Below are 18,600 nucleotides of genomic sequence, written 5' to 3' on the forward strand. Positions count from 1 at the left end.
CGCACAGCCACTCAGGGTGGTTTTGTGCTGCAAACAGGCAGCATCCTTTTCATCTCTTCTGACATACCACACTCCGCTGTGCCTTCACTGGATGTTTGCTGAGCACTTGGTACGTACCAGATACGTACGTATCCTCTTCATTCCAACTTGATGACATTGATTCCTCTTCCACTCCAGAGCAGTCATTGTCAGGACTCCAAGTCTCTTTGCCCTTTAAACCCCTCCAGCAAAGAAAGCCACACAGAACAGGTACACATGATGAATATTCTGTCTGTTTGGGGTCCAGAGGAAGCTAAAGGGTCAGCTTTGCAGGGTCAAGCCATGACCAGCCAAGAAAGAGACATTGAGGAATGTGGCCAGATCTTGAGTCTGGCTCCAAGAGTGTTGTCTCCTGGGAACCAGCCTTCCTTTCCAGCCCCACAATTATATGTCCCGCTAGAAGCTTCTTCCCCAAGAAGATGTACCGAAGCTCCTTGAGCTCTTCAGGTGCTAACTTCTCACTTGCCCCATGGCAGGTCCCACCCTGTCACCCATGTAAATCAAGGGCAGACCAAGCCCACAAAGGGGGAGGGAGGCCAAGGCACCAAGATCCCTCAGCACCTCCATAGCTTCCTCTCTGTCTTCCAGCCTTCCTCCACTGGACACCAGGGAGGTACCAGGGCCTTTCTCTGCCACACTGGAACAGGGGACCCAAGGACAAGCACCACCCATTCCAGGAACACAGGGCCTGAGAGGGGCAGGTGACCACTGAGAACGAGGCTGTATGTAGCGTGTGGTGTATGTGTGGAGTACGTGTATAGTGTGCAGTATATGTACCTATGCTAGAGTCTTCTCCATCCCAGTCCAGTGATTCCACGATCATCGTGGGAACTGGACTCTTGCAAGACCATTCTACATTCTGAAACTGTGTCTTTGATTTCGGCATTAAAAATGTTATTATTTATGTTAAGTGATAGCAGTAATAAATGATAGGTTTTTTTTTTTTTAATGCTTACATGTGACATAATAAAAGGTTGACAACCTTAGGTTAGTATCTGAAATTCTTTTTGGAAACAGGGCTAGCCTGTGAAAGCCAGATCTGGAAGCTCTTGATGTAGGAGATGTATAGAGTTGGATTCCTATAGTCAGGGCTGGGAACCCTAGGTTCACTGCCCAGGTGTCTGCTTGACCTTAGGCAAGCTTATCCACTTCTAGGGGATGGCTAGGGTAGCATTAGTTTTCACATCCTTAAAAAAAAAAAAAAATGGATGTTTTGATGCACAAAACTTAATTGGATCTTGATGAAAAAAAAACAAAGGCCAGAAAAGGCATTTGAGGAACAACTGGGGACATTTGACTATGAACTGGGTTTTAAATGATATTGAGCTATTATTAATTTTCTCAAGTGTGAAAACAGCATAATGGTTATGTGGGAGAAGGTCCTTATTTTTAGGAGATGCATGCTGAAGTATTTGGAGGTGAAGTTTTATGAGGCTTGCAATTTCCTGTGAGATGGTTCAGGGCAGAACAAAAAGGATAAAACAAGAAGCAGATTCAGCAAAATGTGAACAATTGTTGAATCTAGGGGACAGATATATAGGTATTCACTATATTAATCTCTTAAATTCCTTTTTGTTTAAATGTTGGTAAAATGAAAGGGGGGAAGACTTTAAAAACATCTTATTTGCTAATTTGTTGGGCAGATTAAGTCAAACAATGTATCAGAGAAAGTCTTTTGTGAGAATGAAGTACAGAAGGGCAAGCCTATGGCAAGTTACACATTCTAAGGATCCACATTCTTGCCCTACCCCAAGATGGGCAATAGAAGAGGGTCTTGTTGAAATCCTGTCCAGGAGATTTGTCACCTTCTAGAATGTTCTCAATTTTCAACTCCACCAATAAGCTCACCATTGTATTTCTGCAACCCCAAGTTATATAAATTTTATGTATCCCTGGGGCTGGGTACCTAGCCAAAAAGTCCTGGAATTAACAAAGGTCTTCTAAAGCAGTTATGAAAGACAGAGTAAGAGGGAGAGATGGAAACAGAGGCAGAGAGACAAAGAGACAAAGACAGAAACAGAAGAAGAAGGAAGAGGAGCTGCAGAAACAGGGAACAGAGAAGAGAAAAGAGGAAGAGGAGAAGGAAGAAGAAGAAAGGAAGGAGGAAGAGGCAGAGGAGAGGGGGAAGGAGGAGAGAAAAGTCCCTGAGCACAACCACTATCACCAGAAGCTTCTGTGAAGGCCAGATAATCAGACCAGGGGCAGATTTTAAAAATGCCCACTACCAATTTTGTTTATTTGTTTATTGCTAATCCTCCTTGTTATCGCTCATAAGCCTCAGCATGGGTTTCTACCTTTACAAAGGGCTATACATCCTCTTATAAAGGGCTACACAACTAAGGATGTGTTGTCCTTGACCATTCAGAAGCTGGGCATGTGCCCAGGTCTGAGATCCACATGTCATGGGGATGACAGACTGACTTACAGATGAATAGGGGGAACTACCTTGTGCTTCAAGGAGATCTGAAGGCCCAAGGGGAGAACATGGGATAGCTACTCAGGCATGAAGTGAAGATAGTGTATTTATTGCCAACTGATACCCTGCTCTTTCCAGCATGGAAAAGTGTTGGTCTTAAATCTACTTGGCAAAACTGAGTAGGGAACCGAAGTAAAGAAGTCTCAGAACACCTGTGATACCTGATCTGGTCAGGAGGTCCTTGGAAGGGCTCCCTTCAAGGAGAGGAAAGATGGGCTCCTGCAGTTAGCATGAAAACAAGACTGCTTTGGCCACAGCTTCTGGAATTAGTGCAAGACTCCCTTCTGGATTGGTAATAAGTTTCCCATTCTTGATCTAAGACCCAACCTCAGAGCCACCTTAAGTTGGTGCTCAGTGAAAGCGAAGAGTAAAAATGCCTACTGAGATGGCGCAAGAGTAAAATATCCTGCTGAGATTCTGGACCCTAGAATATTCCATAAGCTGAGAGGGCTCAGCCAATCTCATTTCCTTTACATTCTCAGCTCTTCTAAGATGTGACCATCAATGCCACTGCCTGCAGATCCCATACCTCCCTGATCCTAAGCTCCCTACAAATCAGAAATCCAGGAGCTGAGGTTACTGAGTCGAGCTGGCGCTTGTCATTTAGTCCACAATCCTCAGTGCCTGCGTTGGTCCCACTCTTCTGGCCCAGAGTTCAGATGGCAAAGTCAAGTATGCCTCTCCCTACAAAGAAGCCTCTATATTCCTTTTCATATTCTTCCATTTCCTCTGCTTCTTCCCAGCTCCCCAAGTTCCTGTCTGAGTCATTCAAGGCCCAGAACAGACTCCATGTTGAGAGGAAACCAAGGGTAGGAGGAATTTTTGGTACGTAGCCACAGGGTATCTCTGTAGCCCCACTTCATAGGGGAACCACTCAGAGGTTGCGGCCATTCCTGTTCATTTCCAGTCAGAGTTCTTTCGTTTCTCTGAAACTCCTTGTTGGGTAATTTGTCTTCATTTGCATGGTAACATCTGTGATTCAGAGATTGGCTCTCCTTTCAAACTGTTACTCTAATTTGCCATTCCTTTTTTTTTTTTTTTAAGATTTTATTTATTTATTTGAGAGAGTCAGAGAGAGGGGGCCAAGGCAAAATGAAAGAAGAGAAGGGAAGAGGGGAAGACAGCTTCAAAGCAAGGGAAGAGCGTGGAAGGACTCACCTCCCAGACCTGCCTGGCACTCTTAGGGATGAAGGGGCAAGACTAATGGTGTCCTCATCTGATTCTTCCAGAGCAAGGTTAATGTGCTTTGGGTAGTCTCACAAGTGGAAACTATTTCATTCAATCATTTTATTATTTTTATTCAATAATTCAGGTGGCAATCTAGATGGGGAAGGAAATTCACATCTACTGAGTCTGCAATTGTACTGTGCCATTGACTCATTAAACTCTCAGGACTTTATAAAGCAGGTACTAATATTTCTGTGTGTAGATAAAGAACTGGGGCTTGATGAAGTCAGCTGATTTATCCAAGGTCATCCAGTTAGTAAGTGGCAGTGTCAGAATCCATCTCTATTCTGTCTTACTTCAAACCACCCCACTGACAAACTGATGCCACCTCCACAGCTCATTATATCCTAACCCATAAAGTAGACTTGATGTGTATTAGACAATTCCTTTAAGATTCAAATCTTGCAGATTCTTAGAGTAAAAATAAGGATAGTGTTTAGGAGCTGTTAAAGAATATCATGTTCAGGATATAGGAGATGTGAAAGTCTTGCCCAATGCCAAGGATCCTGAAGACCCAGATAATGGACAATAGAAGACTGGAACCAAAATGTCACTTTCTTATTGGCAGAGACAGTGTCCAGAACCCAGAGAGTAGAGCTTCTGATATACCAAACTCCAATATTTGGCTGAAGGTTGAGCAAGCCAGCTGTTCAATTCTTTCCTATGGCACAAAGCAAAACTTGTTACCTTAGCATTGTCTGGTGATCCTGTGGAGCTATGATCAAGATACTCCAGTGAGAGCGAGTGATTTTATGGAGTGCAATCGGAAAGTGCCAAAGGAGATTTTCCCACTCCATGCATAACCTTTAGTGAATGATGACCCTGTCCCCTAGTAAATCAGGCAAAATCAGTATCTTTGCTTCTCCTTCTTCAAAGAAAACCTAAGAAGATTGTGAACACAGAAAAGCGTTGGCACATGGAAAGATAACTGTGTGTTTCCCCAACCCCACTTTGATATTCAGCTATTTTAATATAATAAAAAAGGGACCCAAATATGTATGGTACATGTAAAAATAGGAATGGACGCCAGAGAGGCAACAAGGGTATGGTTTTGTTAAGAACAACCTGGCAATGTGAAACAGATAGTGCATCTCTGTGGTGGCTGAAGGAGTTTCATCCTATTTATTTACCCCTAAGAGATGAATAAGTTCAACTCCCTTTGGTGGAAACAAGGGACAAAAGATAATTGAGGCAGCCAACCTATCACCATCATGAGTAACCCATAATGACTAGAGTCACCAGCAACATGACCTCTGCTGCTCCCAGGACAGAGTTTCCTCATGACAATGAGTTGATAGGTAGAACAGGTACATTCAGAAACAGTGGCCAGAGACCCAACTGGTAGGATAAACCACAGTCAGGAAGTGCTCAAGAGTTTTCAGTATCTCAGGTTCAGTACACTCCTTTTCCTTTACCCTCAAATCAACTGACCCACATACACATAAAATCATTATACACACTCTTGTAGACTCCTCCCAAACTCTCAACCAGTTCTTCTCTCTCCTGTGATTGCCAGAAAAGTAAAAACCCAGCCTCTGTTGTGTGTTTTCTGGAAAAGTGCTACAAGGATATGTTGGTATCAATGAGACCAGAAATTTTCAGAGAATGGAGAATGGGGATACAGATATCAGGTTCATATGGCTAAGTAAAAATTCAAAATCCTGAATTAGAATTGGAATTAGCAGTCTGAATTCATGTCTTTTATTTAAAAACAAACACACATTTCCTATGTTTACTGAAAACGTCTAAGAACAACTGATCCAATAGGAATGAGCATCCCTAGTACTCAGATGGTGGTCTCCAAATAGCATTTCCCATGAACAAAGTCAGAGTCAGAGTTCCAAGGAGGAATAGCTGATTCTGTATCAGGACATGAACAAGATTAGTCTATTACATGTTGTCGAGTCAGAAAGTAAGGAAGCTATCAGTGACTAGTCGGGTCATGTCAACTGGACTCAAGCCAATTTGAATAGGTTCTCGCAGGCAAAGATGAGACAATTCGAGCATGAGTAAGGATAATGGCTTCAACAAAATACGTTTCAATCCATTGAGTTCCATGATGGTGCTCAACAGCATCAACAGCAGTATGGAACTAGGCGTCATGATAATGCTGAACAGAAGGGAAAGCTCTACACTGGTTAACTTTGAAGGATGATATAGAATCACTGTTTTGAAAGTTTATATGTAAAAGAGAAAAAGTAAGCTTAATTCTCTTTCCTGTACAAACTTGATTTCTGGGCAATCCAACAGCCAATGAATTGAAGTTTTTCTTTGTAGATATTTTCCAGCTAACAAATGGAGAAAACAAAGAAGTTAGAATGATACAATGTTGCAAGCCCTAATGAATTAATGGGCCTGGGCTATGATCATCATAGCTGCTAATCATGAAAAAGAAACAACCAGATTCCATGCCTTCCAACAGAAGTCACACCACCACCTAAGGAGGTAGTCTTGCCATCAGATCTCCCCTGTATCTGGTCAAGCCTCTGTATCTATTTACAAGCAATGCAAGGGACAAGGAACATAAGGATGCCATCAGCCAAACTGACTGAGGGAAACTCTGAAAAGAGACAACAACAACAAAAAGCAATAAATAAAAAAGAGGGGCTTAAAAGATTATAATTAATCTCAAAATCGGGACTTCATTTAGATCCTGATTCAAATAAACTATTTTTTTTTTAAATCACATTTCTTAGGGATGTCTGGGTGCCTCAGTTGATCAAGTGTTTGCTTCAACTCAGGTCATGATCCCAGGGTGCTGGGGTTGAGTCCCGCATTGGGCTCCTTGCTCAGTGGGGAGCTTGCTTCTCCTCCTGCCTACTGTTCCCCCTGCTTGTGCTCTCTCTCTCTCTCTGACAAATAAATAAATAAAATCTTAATAAATAAATAAATAAAAATTTTAGAAATCGCATTTCTTAAACATTCAGGGAAGTTTAAATGTTAACTTGGATTTTATGTTGAAGGAATTATTATTAAATTATCAGATATAATAATTACATGTATTTTTATAAGTGCATATCATTTGTCAGAGATTTGCTTCAAAAGAATCCAGAAATAGAATAAATAAGGTCTGCCATTGTTGATAATTACAGAAACTAAGTTAAGTGATAGATGAATTTCTCCTCTCTGCTTTTGTGTAGGTATTATATGGTACATAATGGAAAGGTCTTTTTGAATAAAAGAAAAGGTAGTTTCTTTCACTTTTTTGTATCTGCCTCTCTTCATATATTGTTGACCTAGATAGATTTGTCCAATTCCACTGAATCAATACATCTTAATTCTACCCCTTAAAAAAGCATAATACACAAACATTTCTAAACACAAACATCTGATGAGAGAAATTTCCCATTCATATTGCTTAACCTAAAAATTTCTATGTACTTAAATTTCTTTTTCCGATTGGTGTCTCCTATCACCTCCTTCCCCATACAGGTTGCAGATGTCTTTCCAAAGGTGTGACCATCCTGTACAAGGAGCCAAATGTTAGGTGCAAACCAACTCTTCTCCTGACTGATATCCATCAATCTAGGAGCACTACAACTGGAAGAGTGGATATGTCTCATTAATAAAAGGATAGATAATCACCGAGCAGAAGAAGGAGGAGGTGGTAGCATGCAACCTTTGGGGTCATGCCAGCCTGGGTCTTCACTCTGCCTTTCACCAGCTGTATTTCTTAGGCAGATGATGTCAACTCTCCTACCTTTCATGGGCTTTTCATGAGGAATGAGATGTTGTATATAAATATTGAGAAGAGGTCCAGACATAGGGAAAGTGCCCAAGATAGGCAAGATTCCCTCTCACTGGAAATGGAAGACAGCAAAGACAATGGGAATCCCAGTAGTGATAAAGAAGAGTCAAAGTGAGCCCAGAGACAGTGTTGAAGGTACAGTGGCCAAGATGACAGGAAAGAGAAAGCTACTGAGGTAAATTAGGGACTACAGGAAATCTTAGTGGACACATAGGGTAGGTCACTGGGTCCCAGGAGATGGGGTGGCCCCCCAGCTCTGTCCACTCACCTATTCACTTCATATCCAGTCACCCCGGCACTGACCCCATGTTGTTGAGCTCCTGACCAAATCAGTCTCTCCAGTGCAACCCATCCTTTGGCCTTCCTCCCTATGCCACTTTCAGACTCCAACTGGCATTCTTTCCTGGCATGACTTTCTTATGCCTAATAATCTCATCCATGGGGGGAAAAATGCTTAGATAAACAAATTCAAAGGCTCCATGGAATCAGCTTTGGAAGATCAAAAGTTATAGGCATGCACCATCCACACAGAGCCAGGGTCTTTACCACATATAAGCCAAGACAAACCAGCTCCCTTCCACCTATTTCTGTCTCAGGACTTTTTTTCTTTCTTTCTTTCTTTTTTTGAAAGAGAGAGATAGTGAAAAAGCATGAATGGGGGGAGAAGGAGAAGCAGGCTCATTTGAGCAGGGACTGACCTGAGCTGAAGTCAAAAGCCCCCCCACTGAGGCACCCAGATGCCCCTCTGCCCCAGGACTTTTGCATAAATTGACACACAATTTTCTAGGCAAAAGAGGAAAGGAGAGATGAAACAATGAAGGCTAGATTGATGTCTATTTCTAACTTAGCCTGCAGGGACAAAGTGACCACAAGTAAAAGCAAATGGCTGTTTTCACAAGCACCTGTGAGGTTCCAGACATGGGCTGGGCTGCCAGGGCTCCAGTGAAAAGGTGGCACTGAGTGTGGGCTTCGTTTCATCCTGGCCCAGGACCCACTTAGATTCAGGAAGTGTGAAGCATATGCAACACTGAGCTCCAATTGGAAAGTACTTGGAGACAGGAGGCAGAGCAAAAATGAGGCTCCAACAAAGGGCAGGGAGGGTCACCATGGTGAAGGACCTCTCTAAAGGGATACCCAAGAGTGACCCCAAAAGGATATCAGAACAGAAGAAAATGAGCAGATGGGTTGAGATCACATCTGACACTCCCCAGGGATTCCAAGATCTTTAAGCACAATTAGGAGGCTGAGATCCTGCCTTTGCTATGGGAGGAATCAGCCACCAGCATTTAGGTTATTAATGTTGAAGCTATCTTATTGTGATTGCTTGCTGACGGTCCTGGGAGCCATTCATATCATACACATATATGGGGTGAGCACCTCCTCAAGGAGATTCAAAGATAAGAGGCACCATCTTAGGCACTGAGCTGTGGCTCCCAAGGACACAGCTGCTTCCACGAAGGACAGAGTTTCTATTTGGCCAGAGAAACCAGCTATAACCACACATAACAGCCCACAGTCTAAGGCCAAAGGAATAGCACAGACAACAAGAAATTTGAAATTTAGAAAAGCTCAAGATCAGGGTATGCTGAGGAATCCAGGAAGGCATTTCAGGGGGAAAAAAATGTGTTTGTTCTTCTCTCTGAACATTTCTGGAGCACCTCCCAGGAGTGTGTCAGGCATTGCTCCAAGCTCTGGGGACACAGAATGAAGTCAGAGCTGCCCTCAAGAGGCTCAGAACATTATAGGGAGAACTGACAATGGTCTTTCTCTGATTCAGGTCCCTAAGGGGGGGCGGTGTGTGTGCACAGGAGAGGACCACTCATGCCACCTAGGTTACCTAGGAGGGGGGTTCAGAGCCTTCAGAAGGTAACAGCTGTTCCAAGCTTAAAGCAAAGGATCAAGGAGAGTTCAAATAGGGGGTGCCGAAACAACAGAGACCCCAAGATGTAATGGTCTGTCTGTGGCAGGTCTGTGGGGTTAAGCTCAGCTGGGGAGAAAGGTGGGAGCATCCCTGAGTCCCCATAAAGCAGAAAGTATCAGGAATACCACTGGGACTCATCGATCTGGTGAAAAGTTGCTCCAGTGAGAAGAAGAGGAACATGGAGCATCATAAATGAAACAGCTGTGGCTTTATGGGCTCTGGCCAGTCTAGTACCTTCCCCTGGGCTCCCATCTCTTCCTGTTAGGCGGGAACCACCCTTCTTGTCCCCACCCCAGATATAAAGACCCAGTGAATTGTGGTTTGTGTGAGTCCTGGGACGACTTTTAAGTGCCTTCCAGGAGCTAGAGTAGCTCATTGCTGCAAGCTCTCCTAGCCGGCCTGATTTGTTCTGGGCAGTCACAAGCAAACAAACATCTCACTTTATAACCATCTAGTCAGGACTGTATCCAAGAGTTCCCAGCCACTCTTCTCTAGGTGGAAACCAAATTGAACTGATTTATTTTAAGTGAGAGTTACACAAGTCATCACCAAGTATGGATTTAAGCTTTAAGAATTAATGAAAGGAAAAAATTGCGAATGTGCCCAAACCACAACCCAAATGAAGCTTTGTCCTTGAACAATCGTAATTTAGGATTGTCATCTGCAGGTCTGATGATGAAAAGGAGACTTTATCCAGCCCCTTCTCCAAATAATAAGAATTGATTTTTGACCAAGGCCAATCTATTGTTCCAGATCATTAACTTCAGAGAATAAATCATTTTCTGATGCAGTAAAACTGGTTTCTGGGGGTTTGGTGTTCCAGGAGGTCGGTAATGCAGAACGGAAAGCCTCTTTCAGCTGCGAGCAGCTCTGGGGAGAACAAAGCGGCCTGCCTGGTCTGATTCTTCAGGCTTCCTTTCAAGTGTTTGAATTCCAGCTAGACCTGGCTGCTTTCTAAACAATCTGATTCTGGCGCTCTGTCCTGAGGCCCGAATTTCTGCTTTTCCTTCAGGAATACCCTCTGCCCTGCCCCATACTGTACCAGCTTACCCATGGGGCCCTGGCCACACCAACCAGAACCCAAGAGCCAGGCAGTGGAAGGTGGCCAAGATCCCCCATGCGCAGTCTGAATCACAAATCTGAAATGCCACAAGCAAGCCTCATTATTATCCATAAGAGGTCGGCATGGTAAGACATTCAGGAAAAAAATACATTCTTCTTCCCTCAACTGTGAGCAGGTGAGCACACAATGGTATTCTTCTGTTTCTTATTCCAAGTGACAAAGTTGTCTCCCCTACACGGGGAGAGAAAACTAGCACAGATTCAAAGGTTCTTAGCAAGTGACAGACGGAGAAACAGAAGCGCTCAAACAGCCATCCCATTTGCTTCTCACAATCATAATATCAGGAGAATATTGTTCAACCTTTCGTACAGATTGAAAAACTGAGGCTTCACAGGTCTTGGTGACTCCAGACCACACATCTTTAAGGCTTAGCGTCACAGTTAAAATCCAGGCCTCTGGAGCCCCAACCTTTGCTCCTTCCACCAGCCCAGGTGGAAACTCCAGGAAGGCACTTCTGCAGCCCATCTGTCTGGAGACTAGGGTTGGAGAGGGGGTGCTCTCCCAGGCACAGTGCAGACAACCACAGCAGGCCTCCTGAAGCCACTCCCAAGTGCCAAGTTCTTGTCAGACATGGGGTCACGTGGGTGGGAGCTTTATGGGACAGCACCAGCAGTCAGGGACCCACACACAGTGGGAGGAACCCCCAGGATGGGAACAACCAGCTGCCCAGAGGGAACATGGCTGAGATGTCCTGCATCAACATTATACCCTCCCTCCCTAGCCCATCAGTCTCCCATGCAATCCTGGGACTGGCCAAGGTGTCTCCCTGGCTCTCATGGCGTCAATGTTCAGAAAACCTCAAGTCTCAGTTCACCATAATCCCATGAACTGTTCCCTCTCCCATAGAGGTAAATCACGGGTAGCCTGGTATATACAGAGTAAACCATCACACACACACACACATGCACACGCACACACACACACACACACACACACACCCCACACATACTCAGAGTCACACCAGGGTGACAGCTTACACATTTAACTACTCGTACGACAGGGGACCAACCAATCAGAACAGACAATGTCCATGAAAGTCAGGACCCACCTCCCCAGTACATTCATCATCGGAACACTGCCCTGGGCCCACGGCTGGTTGCAGCTGGTATGGACTCCGAATTTAAGCCAAGCTGATGAGATTCTGTCTCTGAAAATTCAGAATTAGGAGAAAGAGAGTCTGGGCTTTTAATGGAGAAGTAAACTAGAACTGTGGTTGACCAGTATTTTATAACCTATGGGCCAAGAAGCAAATAAAGACCAACTACAAAGGAAAAATAAAGCTGACAGATAAAAGAGGCAGATGGGAGAGGCTCTTCTCATGGGCTTTTCGCTCAGCACCCCCCTTCCTAAGACCAGACTTATTTAAAACCAACAATTTCCTTTTGCTTATGTACCAGGATCAAAAATGATGTCCCACCACTTAGATTTGAAAACAAAATAAATTTCTTGTTTTTCATCTCTATTCTCATCTTCCTTGAAGCCTCCTCCTGCTTCTGAAGCAGCTCTCCCTGGTTCTCCACGTCTGCACAGGTATGAGTTGGGGGCTGGTTAATACTTGCCAGTCAAAGGTAAGTCCATCTCTTTTGAGAGAAAACAGCCACTCTCAGGTTAAATCTTAGGAGCCAGTATTTAGTCTTGCAGGATAGGTCCTCCCCTTTTCCTAGCCAAAGTCACCTGGGTTGACAGCCCCAGTGGTCTTTGGGGTAGGCTTTTCTTAAATATCTCCCCCCCCTCTTTTCATGTAAATAGGTGTGAGTGGCTTTCTATTACTTTTAATAATTCTTAATGAATACAAGACTAGAGAGGAAGCTCCTGCTTGGATCTTTCCAAGGACAGTCCTTGGGGACTCTATCTTCTGAAGGCACCAGGGATGGGGGAGGGGACGGAGGGGCTCGACCTTTGATTCCATTTGTCCAGTGACTCCTTTTCCTATGTGTGAAGAGGGGATCCCCTGGGCTGGCCAGCTGCATATGCTCCTTCTCAGGAGAGCAGGAGGTTGGCTGGACTCTGACACATGTGCTTGTTTCATTTCCTGCGCCCTGTTTATTGCTGAGCAGAGTTCTATCCCAAATGTCAGGGCAAGATGGAGCTCTCTCCACCTGCCCAGGTGTCCCTGTCCAGTTCTGACCTTGTTCCTTGTGAGTCAAGCCAGACATCACAGTACTCCTTCTCTGCTCCATTGTCACAGATGCCAGAGATCACAGCCCTGGAAATCTACCTCTGGGCCCTCCAGCCAGGGGACTGGGATCACTGCCCTCAGGGAGTACCAGCTCTTTGGACACTGTTGCTAGAAAGCTCACCTCCTCTGCTTCCCAAGTCTCTCCCCGATTACCAGCTCTAGCTCACTGCCCAATTCTGCCCACTCCACCCCCCTACCCCACCCCATCCCCTGTTCCAGGGCTTTCTGTGGCCATGCCATCCCAGGTCACCAAGGCCTCAGCCAGCCCACATTGCTTAGGAGGCAAGCTCCTGATTGCCCTTAGATGCCCATAAATCTCTTCTCAATAGGAGATCTAGAAGGACACCACCAACAGATTCTTACCTCCCCGCAAAGATTGTTTCTGGCGTCAGCTACCTGTGGCTTGAGGGCACAGAAGGCAAGCCTGGAAACTTTTTTTTTTTTTATGTTGTCTTCTGCTGTCCATGAGCCATATTGGGGCGGCAGCCCGGCCTCGGTCCCCACGTTCTTCTTGCCTCCCGCCTCGCCGGTGCCCTCCTATGTAGCAGCCCTGGCTCAGGCCGGGAGAGGTGCGCCAGCGCCGCCGCGGCGTGGGGTACCGGGGAGCCAGCCACTGGGAAGCACCACCGCCACCACCCCAGCCTCCAGTACGGCCAGCGGGCCCAGCAAGCCTGGAAACTTCTTATAAACATCCTCTGGTCCATCAGCATCAGCTGCCTACTCCCGGCACTCTGTCTCCCCCAAAAGGGGCTCTGCTCTTCCTCAATATGGCTCCACTGTGGCTGGGTTGGTTGAATCCTCCTCTGCAAATCCCAGAGGTTGGCCCCGAGGGAGGGGAGAGGAGGGACACTGAGTGACTAGGGTGCCATCGATGGACCGCAGCAGCCATGAACTCTCTGGTTTGGGGGTTGCAGAGAAGGGCTGGGAGGATAGGAATACTAGACTGCAGCACATTTGCTCCCCAGAGGCAAGCAGTCTCTCTAGCTGACTTTCCCACAAATGCATCTCCATCTGGGACTGAGTGTCTTTGATTGAGTTTAATATCTGGACTGGAAAAGGCATTACCATTTATAAAGTCATCTTTAATAATTTCATACCATAATCTTCAAAATTTAATAAGCCCTCCAGAGATAATTAATAAAAATGTGACCTAACAAAAAGTAAAATGTAATAGTATAACATCTTCAGATATTAAAAGGCTACATGTCCAATGACCCTTCTCCCCCCTATCTGGGAACCCTGGCTTTTTCTTCATCACTGCCCTGGGGGAGGGAGGTAAGATTTAGACCAGAACAAAGAGGTAAGACAAATTCTTACCTTTGAGCCTCATTCCAAGAGCTGGATGCTTAAAAAGGAATGGTTTTCCTTTGAATTTCAAAGGATATATTTGACTTGGATAATCAGGAACCAGAGCTCTGTGAATGCAGCATAAAGTTGAATCAAAAACACAAGAAATAGCAGGTGTTGATGAGGAAGTGGAGAAAGGGGAACCCTTGTGCGCTGTTGGTGGGAATTCAAACTGGGCAGCCACTCTGGAAAACAGTATGGAGGTTATTCAAAAAATTAAAAATAGAAATACCATATCAGCCTGTAATTCCACTGCTGGGTATTTACCCAAAGAAAATGAAAACACTAATTCAGAAAGATATATGCACCCCTACATTAATTGCACATTATTTATTTACAATAAGCAAGATATGGAAACAGCCTTAGTGTCCATCAATAGAATGGAAAAAGATATACATATCCATATATATGTGTATACACACACACACACACACACACACACACACACACACACACATAATCTTGCCATTTGCAACAACATGGATGGACCTAGAAAACATTACGTTAAATGAAGTAAGTCAGAGAGAGAAAGAAAAATAACACATGATTTCACTTATTTATGAACCTCAAGAATAAAACAAACAAACTGGTTTGCCAGAGATTATTGTCAGAAGGCAGAGGAATGGGAGGAAGGGAAAAAAGAGGTGAAGGGGATTAAGAGGCATAAACTTCCAGTTATAAAATAAATAAGTCACAGGGATGTAAAGTACAGCATAGAGAATATAGCCAATAATATTGTAATAACTTTGTATGGTGACAGATGGGAACCCCACTTACGTGGTGAGCATTTCATAATGTATATAAATGTCAGATGACTATGTTGTACACCTGAAACTAATATAAAGTATTCATCAATTATACTTAAACAATTAAAAACAAATAAAATATATTTTTAAAAAAGAATGGGACATTATTTGTGTTCTTTTGAAAGGATTGAGAGAGCTGAATTATACTGATGGGGAACCTGAAAGCCAAGGGCAGGAGGCTACTCCACTTTCAGCCTGAAATTCTGGAATATTATCACCTAGATGCTCTGTAGCCACATGGGACCCCAGGAGAATAGAGGCTGGTTGCTCATGATGGTCTGTAAACACATTTATCAGGATACTTGGTTTCAAACGAAGATGCCATTTCTGGCTAAAGATCAGAAAATACATTGATTAGCAGAGTATCAGAGAAACCACAGAATGGACAGAAGGGATAGGTGGCAAGCAAGCCTCAGCTGAGAGGTCAGCTAGGAGCTCTCTGCTTTTGGTCTCTGCCCTTGAAGATGCCATGGCTGATTATCTGCAGATGGTCCATGCTGGCTTCACAAAGCTGGCCCACCTTCTTCTGCAGATGAAGCCATCATTCTTATACTGCCAGCTCGCTGAGACTCAGCCATGCCCACCCTCATCCCCAGGCCACTCCTTATTTTCTGATAGGACCATGTTCCATTCCCAGTGACCTCTGGCAGGCACATCATCTCAGAATCCCTTGCCTCTATCTGCGTCCCTCTCTGAGGGCTGAAGAAATTGTTATGGATTTTCTCCAGGCTCTGTGGGAGCCTAGAGAGAGATTAGAGTGGAAGGGCAAAGTCTAGCTCAGGCTCCTTCTGGCTCCAGAAAATATTTCTCATTTTGGCTACCCAGAATCTAAACATCTGTCCTATTTGGGGGAATCACAAGACAGAAGAAAGGCAGCTCTACCTCCAAAGCCATGGGGTGGAAGAAAAAGGGGCAAGTACTCCCTTTCCCTACCTTCAGGCCCTTAGTGTGCACATGTGGCCTGAGTGCGGCCAATTAGGTGCTACTACCAGTCTTGGTTCTTAAGTGATGCAAGGGTTCAGAGTCAAGTAGCTGGCTTCCATGGTGGCTGAGGTGGGATGAAGTCCAGCAACATGGTGGCAGCAATGCCCATGGCCAAGCTGTAAAGGGCTCAGCTATCATCCTATCATCTGCAAAGAGACTGCTTTGTGTGATGTCTTGTTTCACCCCACCTTCTTGGTATTTGCCTGAGCCCTGACCTGCAGCTTTCCTCCAAAGCCCGGACAACACAGAAACACACACTGAAAACTGATTTAACCCCAGAGGGGAAGATAAGAGGAAGAGGAGGAGAGGTCAGTTCCCAGTTCAGTTGAATATTTAATCAAATTTATAATATCTTAAACCAGAAGAAACTATATTATCAACACTGAAGTTGGTTGGTTGGTAGGTGGTGAGAGGAGGTGGTCTTACCTTCAAAGGAAATGAGGGCTCCTGAACATATTCAGTTCCAACTATAAAAATTAGATTGTTTTATGACTGGTGTAGACAGCAAGGATAAAATTAAGTGTAATGAGCAGTGACCTACAGAGAAGTCATTACATATCTGGGCAGGGCAGGCATCTATGAGTAGGTCCAAGGGGAAAAATGAACTCAGACAAGGCTGGGGATCAATCCACAGGCTGGGAACCACCCTGCCCCCACAGGAGCAGAAAAGATCCCTTGCCCACATGTCTAGTAGGAAACACCCTCCCCTGGAAGCTAGAGGAAGCCAGCCCTACCAGCTTATTTCAGAGACAGCTTGGGGCATAGAACTAGAAAAGTACCTTTTTATTTTCTTGAGATTTCTTGCCTTTTCCGACACCCTTGGAGTCTCCCTATTGCTTTACCCAGAAATGCATTCTCTTCCCTGCTCTTGGATAATGGTGCCTTTGGTACTGTGCCCTTGGATGACTCTCCTTAGTTCCATGCACCACACTGTTGCTGTACTCATTTGGACCCAGGCCAGGCATCTGCCCTGACCTGTGGGCCCAGCCTACTTAGAGAGGTAGTCAGACAAGTAGACACTATCTCAGGAGTGATGAATGGATCACACTACAAAGAACAATGACAAGAGCCTCGGTAGAGCCAGGATGGGTGATTTTAGCTCAGAAAGGAGTGTGGACACTTGGAAGTGGAGAAAAGAGGACCAAATGGCTCCTGAGGACCAGGAGCCCTCAACAGATCCCCCACATTACCAGCAGATAAGAAAAGGGATAGTGGGTCTATGAACCAGACATCTTTTCACTAGGTAAGCATATTTCCTGATGGTTCAGCAGAATATGTGGCTCAGGAAGAAGGATAACGAAACTGTCTAGTTAGAACATGGGGTAGAGATGATTTCAGTATGTGATGTTGCCCAGTTCCTAGAAGGAGAGCCATGTGCCTAGGGATAAAGCATGAGAACAAGAGACAGTGTTTTCTCCCCACTCACAACCACACTGACAGATTCCTCCCCTCCCTCCTGGGCAGTCACCAGTGGCTAAAGGTGATGAGAAAAGTGCAGTAACCTAAGAGCCCTATAGGAGCCCATCCCTGCCCTTCCACCACAAAGGACCCAAACACACGGTTGACTGACATTCTTCCTGTTGCCTAGGAATTAATGATTAGGGACCCTGCTACCAACATCTTCTATATTCCAAAGAGATGAGATTTAAATCGAGGTTGAGATTGAAGGTATAAATTTGGATTAAATTTTAATACCCAAAAAAGCTGAAAGTTACAGATCTGACCAAGATGCTGTTAAGGTGGGGAAAGAGACTCAGCAGTGTATGGACAATAGAAGTGACTGGGGAAAAATAAAACAGCTCATGTTCATACCCCCTTGAGTATGTAACCCTCTGTGGTATGTAGCCAGCCAGTTAGAGAGAAACAGTGACTCAGTCATCTACTCCCTGAGGCTCCAGATGGACTGGTAGAGAGAATTCGCTCCCGTGTCATCATTTCCTTAAGGAACAGAAACCATATACATCTGGCACCTTTCCCCCTATCTTCTGTGAATGAGAAGAAGATGGGAGAGGTGGAGAGAGGAAAAGAACTTATATGGTATTGAGCTTGGTGCTTCTTATTGTCGTCCCCTTTACACAAGAAACCCATTCAACAGGTAGCAAAACCAAGCCTCCAAGAGGTGAAGCAATTAACTCAAATGTTCTTCACTTTACACCCAGATATGTCTCACACAAAAGTCACACTCTTTCCTCTATGTCACAAATAGAAGAGATTACACTGTCTCAGCCTAAAAACAAACCAGTTTCATCTTTCTCACTATTATTTTCCCAATTCATACCACCCTGCATGGGCCCTTCTCTCCCGACCCCACCCCTTCAGAGCCTGGCTCTGTCATCATTAGTGATGCATTTCCCAATATTTTCATGGACATTGGGAATCACGACAAATATGCTCAAGCCTGATCCTACTTCCTTGTCCCCACAGAGAAGGTGACCACAAAAGCAGGTCATTTTCATGAGCCACAACTCTGACCTTATTGGACAGTGCCTTTCCATTTGAAAACATGCCAGCCAGGGAAAAAAGCAAAGTCTTTTCTATAAAATGCCCCCTGTTTTCACAGATACGGTGCCCCAGATTTGTCAATCAGTCTAGAGACTGTGTATCCCAGAGGGAATTTCTTCCAGGATTACTAGGTTAGGCTCAAAACAACTCACTTCCTTTCCAAAGTGTCTTCTGCCCAGTCTGTACAGGGCTCACCTGACTAAGGAACCGTATTTCATCCATCTGTCCCCTGGACCAGTCTTTGCTAA

The 18,600-nt window shown here is 44.7% G+C and overlaps 1 long non-coding RNA gene across 1 annotated transcript in view; it reads right to left on the reverse strand.

The window, feature by feature from the left end:
* LOC131828751 (uncharacterized) overlaps nucleotides 1-13,474 on the reverse strand; it is a 147,057-nt gene extending 133,583 nt beyond the window's left edge. Inside the window, exon 1 of the long non-coding RNA XR_009352563.1 lies at nucleotides 13,077-13,474. This is a non-coding gene — a long non-coding RNA (uncharacterized LOC131828751). The remainder of the gene's footprint in view (nucleotides 1-13,076) is intronic.
* Between the last annotated feature and the right edge of the window lie 5,126 nt (nucleotides 13,475-18,600).

Source organism: Mustela lutreola, chromosome 4 (genome assembly GCF_030435805.1).
Source record: "Mustela lutreola isolate mMusLut2 chromosome 4, mMusLut2.pri, whole genome shotgun sequence".
Classification (NCBI taxonomy): domain Eukaryota; kingdom Metazoa; phylum Chordata; class Mammalia; order Carnivora; family Mustelidae; genus Mustela; species Mustela lutreola.